A 16,139-nucleotide genomic window follows, 5' to 3' on the forward strand; every position below is an offset into this window, starting at 1 on the left:
AAGTACGCAAATCACTTCAGTATTGCCGAACCTGCGGCAACCTCGGACATCGTCAAGATGTTTGCCCAAAACCAACCCCAAATTTCTGCTACAAATGTGGCAAAACAAGCCAACCCCCGAACCATGAGTACCAATCCACGTGCAAGAGTTGCGGAGGACACGAAACGGCTGGGAAAGAATGCAAGAAAAAGCTCAAGCCTAACCCACCGCCTTACCAAGTAAGACAGCAATGACAAAACAGGATCCAAGAACGAGACAGTCGATGGAGCTCCAACCGCGTTGAGTTCCCTGAACTAGGCGCTGCTGCTGCCAATGGATGCGCCGCCAACTCAAATAGCGCCTCCAGTAGCACCGCAAGAAGTAGTAGACTCACGTCAAGATCACGATCAGGATCGCGGTCGCGTTTCCGAAAACGCGTGAATTACGCTGAAGTGGCCGGCAGCTCTGGCAGTGCCAGCGTCGGATCGGCAGAAGCGGTAGCCGTAAGAGCCCTCGACAGCAAGCTACAAATTCAACAAAGCCTCATAGAAGACTATTCCAAAGATGCAAAGAATACGAACATGGAAGCAAGCAACCATTTACAACGCTAACCACGGAGGCAGTTGATTCCGCGATCGAAGCTAGAGTTTAAAAGCACCTCCAGGCTTTCGAGGACGTCTTCACAAAGAACATCCTCGCCCTGATTGAAAACATCACCAAGCCAATCGTCGAGAAGATTGCGACCCTTAACACCCAAGTCACCACCCCCGCAAATCAAGTCGCCACTCTCACAAGCCAGGTCACCAGCCTAACAGCCCAGGTCAACATTCATAGCACACGCAAAGAACCAGTTATGTCACCAAGACCTACCTCGACCGCCTTCTCAACACTACCGAGCACGGTAGAAAGAAGGCTCGCACGAACAGTCACAATGCCTCCCGCTCGATCTCACCCAACCATGAAGCTGCCTGTGAAACTGAAGAGCCTCATGATGGCGACACCTAAAGCCACAACAAAGAACTCCAAAAAACTCTGCGCATCTGGCAATGGAACGTCGATCCTTCCGTCCCCGGTATGCAAACCTACAAGAACTCGTCAATTTGGACCACCCTGATGTAGTTGCCCTACAGGAAACCAATACCCAGAACGTTCGACTTCAAGGATACACCGCTCATACACAAAGTCAACGCACAGCCATCCTAACCAAGAAAACTCTCACAACGCAGGAACACGAAATAAAAGACATCCCCATCGAGCACACCCTAGTGGAGATCGTACCAGACAGAAAAACGCAGCAAAGCCTCTTTATCGCCAGCATATACAGCCCTCCTCGTGATCAACTTCCGGAATTCGACCACTTTGTCCGTGAACTCCGGAAACGCACGAAATTTAAGGCCATCAAGTAGTCATAATGGGAGATTTCAACGTCCCACATACAGCATGGGCTTATCCAAACACCACCAAGAAGGGAGCCCGAGTGCACGACACTGCTCAACAACACAGGCTGACCCTCTAGAACGACCCACTGCAGGCCACGAGAGTCGGGAACAGCGTCCCCAGGGGCACAAACCCGGACCTTACGTTCATAGCGAACGTCCACTGGGCCGAGTGGAGTCGACTCTCGGAGACGCTCGGAAGCGACCACCACATTATCCAACTTGACATCGCGCATAACCGGAAACCGACCAAGACTAGAGTTGTGCGACTAACAGACTCGAAGTTCTTCAGAGACAACCTCAGCAGCAACACAATAATCGACGACATCGACCATTGGCTCAAGGGCCTTCTCATCACCGCAGAAAACCACACCAAGAGCATCCAACTAAGCACCAACACTCCCGCAGTCGACCCGCATCTCCTTCAGGCAGGCCAAAAGAAGCCTCCTGAAGAGGTGGAAGAGACAAAAGCTCAATGGAAAGCTTACGCAACGAATCGCCCTTCTCACCATACAGGCCCAAGATTACGTGGAGCAACTTAGCAGGCAAAATTGGCACACCTTTTGTGACAGCATACAAGGGACACTCAGCACCAAGAAAACATGACCTCTCCTACGCGCTCTCTTAGCTACTAATCCCATCAAAACGCAACAGAGGCAAGACCTGCGCAGACTGATCCACAATCACGCTGGATCGGAGCATGATCTCCTTCGTCAACTTCAGCAAAAACTTAGCAGCGACAAGCCCACTTCATCAGCGAGCGGAAAGACGTACGACGGTGCACCAAACCCAGACCTCGACCGACCATTCACCCAGACAGAGCTCCACGCAGCCTTAGCCAAACTCACTAGAAACACCAGTCCCGGCAAGGACAGAATAACTAATAAGCTCCTACGCAACCTCCCGCAATCTGCCACTACAGCACTACAACGACTGCTGGCAAAAGGGGGACCTACCAGCAGCCTGGGAGCATTCGGAGGTCACCAGTACTCGGAGCTTCTGCAACACCACCGACTCAGCAGAAGAACGTACACCTCACCACACAAGAATCTGAGCGAAGAGGAAGAAGTCATCCTGTGCCGCCTACAGACAAACACCTACGTACACGGAATAATCATGCACAGACTATATCCTACGCAGTACTCGTACACATGCCCCATTGCGACGTCCCAGACACCCTGCAGCACATGGTCCAAGATTGCCCACTGCGTGACACATTCGCAGACCCTACCTCACAAGCTCCACAAGACGACTCCAAAGGCCGCCCCATAGAAGCACAAGAAGAGCGCCCCAACTACCCGCAGATCCATACAACTGAAACGTGGGAGGCCAAGCTTTCCTCTGATGACCTGGACGACCAACGCAGACTCGTCGCCCGGGCCAAGGAGGCAGCCCAAGCCAGAGGGTTCTTGGAATAAGGAATTCTGCCACCTAGGGTGAACTGGGTTCTAACTTGGATTATCGTTTCAGAAAAATAAAAGTTCAGTTCTCTCTCGCTCTCTCTCTCTCTGGCCGAACCATTCATATGGTGGTGGATTAGCCAGCGAAGCTGTCGATAGCAGATCGAGCAACTATGGCCAAACTCTGCGTCCAGAAACATTGTCTTAAATTTAGAATTCGCCCCGGTGAAACTCGAAGGAGGTGGCAACTCACGCTTCTGCCGCTTGGATGCAGACTCGAACAACGTAGCTTGATGTCTACGAGCGGCCTCCAGTGCGCGATCTTCATCGGTAGCTTGCGTTCGACGCCGACGATTAGACACTTGCATATGCTCTCGCTGACGTTTTTCGGAAGCAAAGTCACTGGTCGCAATCTTCGCTTTCGCGCGGGCGCGTTGTCGTTGGTGACAATCACGTCTCTGCTGTTGACGCCGCTCCTCGTACTCGCCTTGTTCTTCGGCCGTGCGCACAACGCGTGGTCTTTCCACTTTTCCAATTTTTGTTGGCGTTGCAACTGTTGCAGTGGTCAACCTCTGCAGTGCACAATCCGGTTCTTACACACTGCGGCGCCACATCCCCGTCTTTTCCCGCCACAACTGCCGCGCCGTTGTAAGCCAAAGCAGCCGGCAGCGATGGCGGTCAGCGCGAGTTCCCTCCCCCACTGCGCAGGTGCGGCGCGCAGTGAAACCACGCGTCCGTTCTTTCTTCTGCACCGTACTATCGTTCGTTATCTTTTTGGTTCGCTTTACGCACGTTAGCCAGCCCCGCTAAACCCCCATACGAGACCACGCAGGGCCGCCATTTTTTTGTTCACTTTACGGACTTTAGCCAGCCCAGATACCCCCCCTACGAGACCACGCATACGGCTCATTCATACAGGCCCGTCAGGTAAACAGCCTCGCTGAAAAAAAGAAAAAGAGAGAGAAAGAAAAAAAAGAAACCTGGTATACGAATCTTTGCTATAACGTTCTAGGCAGTGGATTTTGCATCTCACTTCTGTGCATGTTGCTGCTCAGTGAACAATAATTCGCATCGGAATGCAGCAGAGTGTTCGCAGTAGACATTCGTAGTGCGCGCCGCATACAATGAATGCTAAATATTCTGCTTTATTGACCCTGAACAAAAGTCGCAGTTTCGCCCGAAAGGCGAAGCATCAATTGCGATAGCAAATTAGTGGACAGCTATACGAAGTAAGGATAGCAGTCGTGCTACCTTGCTTCACTGCCAAAGAATCCAATCTGGATGTTCCCGAGTAAGCCGCGGTGATAGTGACGTGAAGGGAAAGCGTTCGTCGATCATGCTAAAACTCATGGACTCGAATGTGCAACTATGATGCACATTCATACCCAGATGTACAAGGAAAGATGGCACTACCAGATTCTTCAACAAGCAACGGACCGAATGGCTTTATGGAAAGGCATCCAAACATTAAGCCTGGCTACGCGCGCTATTTTTTCTCAAATGTCGACGCATGATAAAATACTTTATTTGGTATTTAGAAAGATAAACATTACGTTATAGCTTAACTTACGAAAGCAAATAAGTAAGTACACTGCATTAATGAGCAATTAACTAAGTAATTACATAATACAACTAATTAATAAGATTATAGTCACTCGTGATCACTAGTGACTAACATACTAAGTTCTCTCGGTTTTACACACCTGTAATGTATATTCATGAATATGAAATGAAATATCCTAAAACGAGTAATTCAGCAATAAGGTCTGTTGGGAACAGGTATTGTGAAGTCAATAGGATAATGAATCATTTATTTTACTGGCACAACAGTTGTGTTGATTCGGGAACGCAGTCATTGGGGTCATTCGTACTTTAATTAAACGAGCATTTTGATTAACACTGCCAACTGATAATGTCGAGTCTTCACAGATATGGGCCTTTTATACAGCATTGCATCATGGATATCAAATGAGAAATCATTCAAACAGTGACACAGTTATGACAACTAGGAGTGGCAGGACTGAGTTACTAGTGATCACGAATAGCTTTGTTTAACCTTTATTCATATACGTCGTCACTGATATCAATCCGATAATGATTAAATTAGTGTTTCTTTGGTTACCGCTGCTGACCGATTACACCCTGTTATTAGTGATCACTAGTGACACCCTCAGTTTCATGTTCTCGTATCTTATACAGTATAGGCTAACGGATATCAAATGAAAAGTCATATAAACACTGATTCGATTGTAACAACTAGGAGATGGTGGAACCGAGTAGGGATCACGAATCACTTTGTTTAGTATGCCAGTGTTAGTCTTCATTTATCGATTGCCATGTTTATGAATAAGTTTCTTTGAACTTATTTTTTCTGAATATACAGCAGACATGGTCGAAATACTAATGATCACTAGTAATTAATTCAGTGTTCTCGACTATTTGCAAATCTTAACCTTATGGATATAAAATAAAAGGTAATTTGAAGCGAAATTGTGATAATTAGGAAAACAGAAGTCTGAGTCAATAATAATTACAAATCACCTTTTAGTATGACCGCCTTTATTTTCCTTCTCGTCATTGCTTGGGATAAGAATGTCAGTAAAGACGCAGTTCGGTGAACAATATGACAAATACCGAGAGTGACTAGCGATGGTGATTTCGCAAGTTTAGTGTTGTCGAGTATCTACAACCCATAACTTCAAAGTTATCAAGTGAAGAGCTTTGGTAGGGAAAATCACATTTCTACTGTGCCAGCTATAGCCGTCGATCATTCGCCCACGTACGACGCCACCGGTAACGTTGAAGCGACAATAAATGAGCGAGTAGCTGAAAAATATTGTGGATAACGCCGAGTAGCTAGTGGGCTCTTCAATATTCTTGGATTCTTACACAGCATACATCTTATACACATACCTTGAAAAGTCAATCAAAGGCTAATTCATTTCACGCAAAAAGAAATGGTGCACGGAGCAAAGAGCCGCAACATGTTGGCTGCCTGCCGCTGGTCGACCTCGAGAGAATGTCACGTCGAGGACCGCAGCTTTGCGCGCGCGGAAGCCTCCCAGTTTTGGTTGCTCTGATTGCTGAATTTCGTTGTGCCACAGTTCCGCGAGCAATCACATTTTTTTAGGCTTAAAAAAATTAAATGGCTTGTACCTATTTGTACGGACATCTGACTCCAATGGCTCATTTCAACGAACTCACTGAAATTAAAAGTTTAGAAGTTATTTAGTAGCGTTTTGTTAAATAGTGACTAATTACTTCGTATCGCCCCGCAGTCGCCATGTTTCTGAAGAGACCATCCTTTTGTTTCAAGCAGCTATTTTAAAATATTAGTGAAAGACTTCGTAGAAACGCCTGGTACAGGCGCACTTGCAGGCAAGCAAGGTTGTATGCTAACAGCTCACGAAAACTTAATTTCTAACGTTTTTCCATGCGCCGGCGTCTTCCTCAACTGGCTACGCAACGTGACCGTTGGGGCAATTAACGAAAGCGCCGTAACGGCGCTTGTTAGAATGTGAACGAAGTAGCCGAATGATAGCTTGCAAGACAAGACACGTGGACGGCATCAGTTTGCAACTTAAGTGGAAGGCGACTTGATAGCATCGACGGGGGCGATGTCATAATTAACATCGCTAAGCCTTCCTAAGAACTTGCCGGGGCCAGTGTACCATGAAAACAGTTCCTCGGACAGTTCCTCGGTGACTGGGACCATAGAAGAACGAGACTTCGAGCAAAGAGCCGAAAGTTCTGGTGATGGCTGTCGTAATGGGGGGGGGGGGGGGGGTATTTTGCAGTATTTGCTTCTTCATAGCAGTGTTTTGGTCAGAATTAGAACACTGCTATAAAGCAGGATGGAAGTTACAAATAAGTACCGTAAATACGCATGTAATTAGGAAGGCATAACCTATCGCCGTTGCCAGCTGAAAGCTGTAAATATCATTTTTAAAAATGCTGGCCGTTGAGTTGCGCTGGTGTATTGCGAATTACATTCAAAATTCCTGGGCATGTCAATCAATCAGTCAGTCAGTCAAGCTTTGGTTTACCAGAACACCTAGTTACTCATCTCCACCCCACTCTTCTCATTTGTAATCACTGGTGACTCAAACGTTTCAGTTCCTAGTTATTATATAATCGAATCACCCTTTAAGAAACCTTACACTTGTTATCCATAATGTTCAGATTTTTAAATAGTCGGGTACACTGAACGTAATTACTGGTGATTACCAGTATTTCGACTCTGTCTGCTATATGGTCCGAAAAAAAAACTTTATAACGACACTCATTCATAGAAGTGATAAACAGGGAACGAAGACTATCACTGTCATACTAAACAAAGTGATTCGTAATCACTAGTGACTCAAACCTCACAACTCCTAGCTATCATATTTGAATCACTATACTTATGATGCGGCGGCCAGGCTCGACCTGCCCGTCCCAACCTGGGAGCGGCTCGCTGCGCCATAATCGCGTATCTCAGGACTCTCAGTAAAGTTCTTCCATCCATCCACCCATCTATGACGTCATGCTGTTTAAAAGTATATATGAGCACGTCGAACTGAATGTATCATTAGTGATCAGCAATGACTCAGCATAATCAAATAGAAATGGTAACCAAAATACTCATTTAATGACTGCATAATTGATACCAATGACGACGTTAACGAATGAAAGCTACCACTGTGATACTAAACACAGTGACTCGGGATCGCTAGTGAGTCAATAATGGCATCTCCTAGACATAATTCAATCACTGTTTATGTGACTTTTCATTTGATATCCATGACGCTATACTGTACAAAACACGAGAACATGCAACCGAGCGTTCACTATAGGGACCGCTCATAAGTGGGCGTTATGAGTTAGCAATGGTAAAAAAATAATTGTGTAATCATTCTTTGATTCTCATGACATGCGCGATGGAAGGCCAGCATTGTCATACTAAACAAAGCAATTTACAGTGAGTCAACGTTACCATCTCCTAGCTATTAAAGATGAATCATCGTTTGTATGACGTTTCATTTAATATCCATAGCGTTGAGATATATGAAAGTGTTACTAGTGATCACTAATGACGGGAAGTAATGAGTCAGCAGCGGTAACCATAGAAATATTCATTTAATGAAGTTTTCATTGATATCAGTGGCGACTTGCACAAATGAGCGCTACAAGTGTACCAGTAAAATAGAAGATTCATATTTATCACTCTTGACTTAACCACACCAGTTCTCATTAAGCATAGTTGAATCACTCGTTTTATGATATTTCATTTGATATACATGAGTGTGTGGAGTCTAAAATAGGGTCTACTTAGCATAGTATGTTAGTAACTAGTGATCACTAGTGAATGTAGTCATATTAGCTGTAAGGTGTAGTTGCTTAGTTAATTGCTCAGTAATTCACAGCGTGATTATTTATTGTGTTTCATGACAACGTTTTCGATTGGAGGTTGCCGATAGCCTAGCAGAAAAAGTTTCTATTGTCTAGTGAGCAAAGTACCAGTGCCTAGTGATCATTAAATCCCTCTAAAATGTTTCAGTTGTGAGAGACAATGACATTGGGCGTGCGTCATTTCTCCTCTTAACAATCTAATGCTAACACTTTCTCGCATTTACTCGAATTGACGTCTCCTGTCTGTGTCGCTCACGCACAAAAAGAAAGAAAGAAAACCCTCTACACGTTTTCGTCAGTCATATGAGAGGGAAGCTACTGGTCTTCCAGCTTGCTCTTTTAGTTTGAGCGATGGTTTTCAACTCCTAACATTATCACAAAATTATGGTTACCTCGGCAACTGAAGGTTTTTGAAGGACGTTCCGCTTGGATTAAACTCACTGGCGCTGGGAACAATCGGTTGGCGTTTAGATTAATTTGAGTGGGAAAATTTCCAGTTTGCATAAGCAAAAGCAAGTGCCACTGCAAAGTACCCCTCAGTAGTGCAGCTATGTGTGATTCGCAGAGCTGCACAATGGTCTGCCATTTCGTTGCAAGAGTTGTCGTGAAGACACTCCTACTACTAACAATCGCAACAACACCTAGACGTTGCTAATCATATTGGTTATAGGGAAGGGAAAAAGGCACTTCTAGCGCGCTGGAACTACGCCGGTTTCTGAAGGGTGGGAAAAAAACTCGCCTCGCCCCGTAACGCAGCAGGCGCTTCAAGCAATGACAGTGCAGTGTGCAGCATGCGGCGGCGGGCAACTCGGACGTGGCAAGGGACGCGTGCCGTATCTTTTTTATCGCCTGTGTTTTGCTTTATCCCGCAAGCTTTGTTTATTTCACGTTAACGCTTAATTCTGAATGCAAATAGCTGGTAAAGTTAGCCTCTCACCCGCAGTTTCATGGTGGTTGGTGGTGTGTCTCACGCCTATGGCTTTATCTAATTTGGTTAAGACGCGGTGGAAGTTAATGAGCCGATGTGGCGCGGAATATGAGTTTCAGTTATGGTTTTCGTTACAAATTGATTTATTTGTGCAATTGTGTACCGGAAATTTAATCAAATGTCAAAGTGATCGCTGTCGCCTTGTGTATCCTATAAGTGTATAGCTACACTGTTGCTTCTGCATGTGAAGCGCAGCGAAACTCAATGGGGGCTGCCGTTGCAATACGAGAGTTATTGGATACGACGGAGGTTGATGCCGAAGAATCAAAGGATGGTTGATTTTAAAGCGACAGCTGTGCACTAGGACGTAGCCAAACTCGGCGGGTTTTGAGGTTGGATTATGAACGCTATTACAGCGAAGGTTTACTTCAAAGATTGGTACGGCAGGTAGAGGCCGGTGGTTTTTAAGGCGACAGCCCTGTCACGGCCCAAACGCAATAACTGCAGTAGACGAAAACGGTCCGTCCGCACGGCACAGAGTAAACAGCTTTCAGTGCGATTCGTCCAGCCCCGGTGCGCGGGGCGTGGCGTTTCTCACGGCGCTCGACGTTTCTGCGCAGGCGCGAGTAAGAGCGGTTGCGAGAGAGAAAATCTGGGGGCCCTTGCTCCTTGAATATGGCGGCAATGGAAAAGAAACCTGCCATGAGTAACTACTCAAGAGGAACAAACGAAATCAGGAAAGAAACAATTTATGATAACTCAAAGGGAAGCTTATTACTTTTCGAAGCGAGATCGGGATGCCTTAGAACACGCACCTATAAAGCGAGGTATAAGACGGAAGAAGAAGCATGCGCTTGCTGCGGTAAAGCTAGGGAAACTATAGAACATGTTTTATTAGAATGTGAAGCCGTCTGCCCAGCGGCCGATTTAGGCCCCACTGGCCTCCTTGAAACCCTTGGGTTCAATGAGAGCAGTGGAAAAGTAAACATGTCCGCACTAGGGATTAGTTAAAGGTGATTGGAGCATTGGTGGAATAAAAGTAAGGAAACGACAAAAAACGAAGACGTACAAAAGCACATTTAGTGATAGGGGATCAGAAAATTTAGTTGTGTGAGTTCATAGTTGTTTATTTTTTCTTTATTCCTTCTTTAACCTAGGTAGGACATTGGGCAGTATAATAGCAAGAGCTTGGTGGCGCAACCCACCGCCCCGTTCCAAAGGGGACGCTCATGACATCCATCCACTTATCCATCCATCCATGTGACTCTGCCGAGGCACTACGGTTAGCCAATGTTATGGTGGCTACCACTGTACTACGGTGGGCCTCCATGACGGTGGGGAAGTTTCTTTGCGCGTGCGTTTGTCCCTAGGAGTGCCGGCGTGGCGGAGGGGGGTCGAGTTTGTTTACGCTCCGCCGCTGACTGCCCGCGCGGTGAGGCAGTGGGCACGCACGCCCCATTTGGTGATCGCTGTGTGTGAAGGGGCAAGGTTCTGACTGGTGTTCACTTTGTTAGTCGCGACAGTAGATTGCAATTTTTACAAGCACCGCTCCAGGAGGGTTTACGCTCCGCCGCTGACTGCCCGCGCGGTGAGGCAGTGGGCACGCACGCCCCATTTGGTGATCGCTGTGTGTGAAGGGGCAAGGTTCTGACTGGTGTTCACTTTGTTAGTCGCGACAGTAGATTGCAATTTTTACAAGCACCGCTCCAGGAGGGCACATGTAGCAGGCAAACCGAGGCCTTAGGAGAGCACCTGAGGTTATATTAAAGCAGGCGGCGCAGGATCTCCGGGGCACCCAAGCGGTAGCGGGGGGAAGCAGGGCGGCCCGTGGGTTGGGGCCGTGGAGGCCGAAGCGTGCCAGGGCGTGTTCGCATAAAAAATTGGCTGTCCGCGATATCGGACAGCCGATGTTATACTCCCCTGGCACGCGCAGGCCTCTGCGAGCCCCAACCCACGGAACAGTCCGGGTTCTAGCTTTGATGTCCCCGTTGCCGCGTTGGCGTTCTGGAGGCGCCGCCAATAATACGAAATAATGACACGTTGTTTTAATTACTAGAAAATAAACAAGATTGAATAAATATAATTGCGTCGAGCCGCCAATTTGCGATGCTAAGTTCAGCACTACGGCGCCCCGCGACTTCTGCCGGCAAGCCTAGGGACAAGCGCATACAGCGCGCGCCAAGAAACTCCTCCGTAGTACCAGAGTCCTTCCATGTTTAAAAAAAATGGAAGGACTCTGGTAGTACCTAGGCAGAGTCGTATTTTCAAGGAGCAAAACTCCCCTCTCTCGCACCCGCTCTTACTCGCGTATGCGCGCAAACGTCCGTCGTCTCCGCAAGTGCCGTGCCCCGCTGTACCTATAAGCAGTTGGAAATACGCGTTGACAGCAGTCGCACTTATCACAAGGCGCAACTTTAGAAATAAAACTGCACCAGAGAAATTCATATTATAACGTCGTTATGCGTGTTTGTTTTTAAGAAATTGTTAAACACTCGAACTTGCGTTGTTCAAAAATGATTGGCATCACTTAGTAGGGGACTGCTACGAGCAAACTCGCAAAGGCTTGCAAATGTTTAACTGCATGCTTTTTGATGAGCAGTGCGCAATCGCCAATTTTGTAACTAATACAGCTGTGGGTCTGCCACGCGGCCGCCTCTCAAGCTTGCAGACCGCGAGCAGACACCGTGTAAGCAACCACTTGAAGAACGCGCCCCAATGGAAACGGGCGCGCGGTTGCTCCGACAGGAAAGGAGGCGACCGGCAGCGTTCGAATCTGCCCGCTAGGGGAGGAATCGGCGCTGGTGCCGCCCGCAGAAACTTGGAATGCACTGCCTTCGGAATGGTGTAACATTTTGTCGTCTTCTGCGGATACCTGCAAAGTGCATAGAAAGTTATAGCTAAAAAAAATTAAATTATGGGGTTTTACGTGCCAAAACCACTTTCTGATTATGAGGCACGCCGTAGTGGAGGGCTCCGGAAATTTCGACCACCCGGGGTTCTTTAACGTGCACCTAAATCTGAGTACCACGGGTGTTTTCGCACTTCGCCCCCATCGAAATGCGGCCGCCGTGGCCGGGATTCGCTCCCGCGACCTCGTGCTCAGTAGCCTAACACCATAGGCACTGAGCCACCACGGCGGGTAGAGTTATAGCTCAGCGCGCCAGCGTGCCCAGAGAGACGCCAGTGCGCACGTGCGGTACTGCATTCGCAGTGGCGTCTACGCTGGCCCGCTGAGCTATAGAAACCTCGAATACTGTATACTCTTAAAACAGTTGCGCCCTTTGGAGTGTATATTTGTCCCACAACGATAATCGTCATCTGCCTTGCTTGCGTTTCCTTTCTTCAAAACGCTGCGCTCGCTACTTTTCTGACGAGAATGGTACGTCACGCTGATAACGCGCATGCCGTTCGTGACTTGGAAGTACCGGGGTCTCAGCGTTGAAGGAAAGAAATGCGGGCAAAACAGATGACGATTATAGTTGAGGCACAAGATACCACCCGATGAGTGTAAACTTTTTGTGAAAGAGTATTGACACAAAAATTTTCTATCTTTTCTTCTGCTGCAATAAGTGGCCAATGACCCAGCAATCACGGCACGAAACATCATTGACTTCAGAGCGCGACAGGTAATTATTTGAAGTTTTGTTTGTAACGACCAGTCCAATTAAGTTCCGGTTTCAGAGAGCACCGAGATGGGCGAAAGACGAATGCAAGTTGAGGAAGGAAAATTGAGGAGAGGCCCTACCCTCTCCGTGCGCTAGGAAAAAAGTGTGGAAGAAATGACGTAGTAGGCTCTCCTTTTTTTTGCAGTTTTTTTATTTGTTTTGCTGAAGCGGCCATGTTATCGGGCCACAATGGCGGCTTTGTTATCATTGTGCACAAGACGTTCATTTGAGGAATCGCCCGACGTTTGTGCGCAGGCGCGACTAAGAGCGGGCGCGAGAGAGAAAATTTAGGGGCTTTTGCTCTTTGAATGTACGCATGGAGGAAGGAAAGCTAAGGAGGGGCCCTGACGTCACACTTTGTGAAGCTAGCTCCGCCATCATATCGGGCCAGTCCTTCTCTCTTGTTTACATTTCTCCAGAAACCACGCCGCGCAGACATAATATCATTAGCCATAGGTACCTGTTCCGGATTTTGGAAGAGGCTGGTTTTAGCATAAAGTTACTATACTGACTCTAGAGGACAAGCTACCCATAGGCCACATGCATTGAAATCGGGAACCGCAAGAGCGCAGCCATGTTGCTATGCGCCGAGGTTGCCAGTTCCTGAGACGCTTACTAGACTTGGTGGCAGTAGTAAGTTTTAATCTGGCAACCGTAGCAGCATGGCGTCGCGTTTGTGGTGCGGTAATGTGCGTGCAGCCGTGTGCTTGGGGATTTATAAGTTGGTTCTTAATTCTATGTTGCGGCATGGTGTGGGTGTGGTCCATGTTAGCCGTGCAGGTGGCAGCTATGCAAGCGAAGGATGATCCTGTTGAAGTTTCCGGCGGTATGCGGTTTTCAGCGGTCACACCTGTTGCAGGAGTGGCACTCGACGAGGTTAGGAGTTAGGAGCTCGAAGCTGTGGTCAGATTCCTCGTTGGCGTTTCGTAATTCTCTTCGCACGGGCGCGGTATGTTGCAGAAGCTGCTGTCGCGATCTATCGTCGCGATGATAGATCGTTTTTTTTTATTACAAGTAGTAATCCAGCTGTAGTGCACATGTAACCGACAAACGGGTCTCAGGAGAGCACCTGAGATTATAATAAAGCAGGCGGCGCAGGAACTCCCGAGCACCCAAGGGACAGTGAGTGGATCAAAGCTCGAAGCAGAACGGTACGTAGGTTGGGGCCGCCGAGGCATGTGTGTGCCACGAAGTGTTCGCGCGGACAGCTCCCCTGGCACGCGCAGCGGTGCCTCGCGAGGTCGAGATGCTTTAAAGGCACCTGCGCCCATGATCTTTATTTTGCCTCGGTGCACTGAGCAAGATTAACCAGAATAATATGGAGGGAATCCGGTGCAGTCGCGAATGCGAGTCATGCCAAATGTAGCTCGCGTCGCCTGGCGTGTGTAGTAATATCAGAGTTATGTATGAACTTTATGCATAATACGCTTTGTTACGGTACCTTAAAGGAATGGGTCGGTGTAGGTACGTTTCTTCGTACCGCCCTAATCCTACACCCCCCACCCCCTCAACAAACACGCACACATACCCCCTTTCTTTTTCCTATATGTATACATACAATTCCTTCCCATGACGGATTGACCACTTCAAGTTGTCAACTAGTCAATAACTGTCATAGGAATTACTGTAATAAACACAGCTCATGATCGAATTCCTTACTTTTATTTTTTATTGTAACACTGAGAACTACATAGAACCTTATTTTGTATATGTGAGAGAAGGATAGGCCTTTTGCACATTTGGATTTCACAAGCTTAATCCAATGTGTAATACATAGACAAGGCAGCTGCTACAACATTAAGTGCATTGAGGGCCACACAACACATATGTAATTAAAGGTGCAAACTATAGAGGGAAGCTTCAAAATACGCTCTGTAGCACTGCAAAGTATAACATATTGTACGTGTACACTAAATGTTCAAAAAAGCAATGCATCAATGTCCCATTTGCCCTAAAGTTTATTGTCAAGTTCAAGTTCACATCGGATCGGCTGCGTGTCGCAATCAAGAACAACCAAAGTGGAAAATTGAAGAATGGGGACATTTTGCTCCACGACAATGCCCGTCCCCACGTCGCTGGTGTGGTGAATACAAAACTGACAAAGTTCAAGCGGGAAACGCTGCAACATCCGCCATACAGCCCAGACCTGTCGCTTTGCGATTTCTAAAATTGGGAGCATCTGAAGATGCTCAAGGAAACCAGATTCGTGTCGGACGATGACGTAGAGTCAAATACAGATTTTTTAAGCAGCAACCCAAAGACTTTTATGAGACGGAAATTACGCGATTCGTTAGTCAGTGGACAAATGTCTAAATGCTCATAGAGATTACTTTCAAATAAAGTACCCCGTTTGTGATATATTCGCATTGGCTCACTTTCATTTGATTCGCCCTCATATATTTTGCAGAAACCCTGCTTTTTATAATGCTCTCCATTGCGACCATAATTTCAGAGCAATTACAATACACGACCGGTGACAGCTGCTCCTGCGCAATACATTCTTACAAAGGACATCGTCATTGAGATTTTTCCCTGGTCGTTGCATACGTACAAAAATGTAAACAAGGTACTTGAATGACAGACAGAGCTCTCTCTCTCTCTCTCTCTCTGTCATTCAAGAACCTTGTTTGCATTTTGAGAAAGGCAAGGAGGCTAACAAAGTTTTATAAAAATATTTGTCCTCAACTTGTTCATTTCATGGCCTTGACATTTTTTCATATCAGCGGCATGCGCTGCTTTGCTGGTTTCAAACTGATATAGTTCTAAAGTTCGTGTGATATTAGCTTTACTTACTAAATATACAGAAAACATGGAAGCATTGATATCAATTATTTCGGGCGCAATTTTTGAGACATACGTGTATATTCTCTTATGAAAAAATACATATTTAACTTGTCTTGACAGTTTGTAGCGTGCAAGAATTCGTTTGCAGCAGTTTTGGCAATGGCAACGCACTTATTATTAATGCTTAATGTATTTGATCGCTCGACAGCTTCTATAAGGAGTAGGCCGGAGCTGCAAAGTGAGCCCCCCCCCCCCCCCCGAATGAAATTTCTGGCTACGCCACTGGCGGCATTGTAACACTTGGTGGAGGCATCTGAAGTGGTATGCAAAAATATAAAAAATCATCCTTGTCTGCATGAATGCTTTCAATTTCTAAATGGAGTGGTAAATTTCACTATTGGTGCAAGGCCCTCCACATCTATGCGGCAAGTGCCCATAGCTCGAAACTGAATTTTTCCTTTAGTGTTTCACAAGGCGTCTGATATCTCCACATTAGATGTGATCCATTTCTTTTTATTTATCCCAGTGTGGAGAGAGCATCATTTAATTGTTTTTT

Source organism: Dermacentor variabilis, chromosome 1 (genome assembly GCF_050947875.1).
Source record: "Dermacentor variabilis isolate Ectoservices chromosome 1, ASM5094787v1, whole genome shotgun sequence".
Classification (NCBI taxonomy): Eukaryota; Metazoa; Arthropoda; class Arachnida; order Ixodida; family Ixodidae; genus Dermacentor; species Dermacentor variabilis.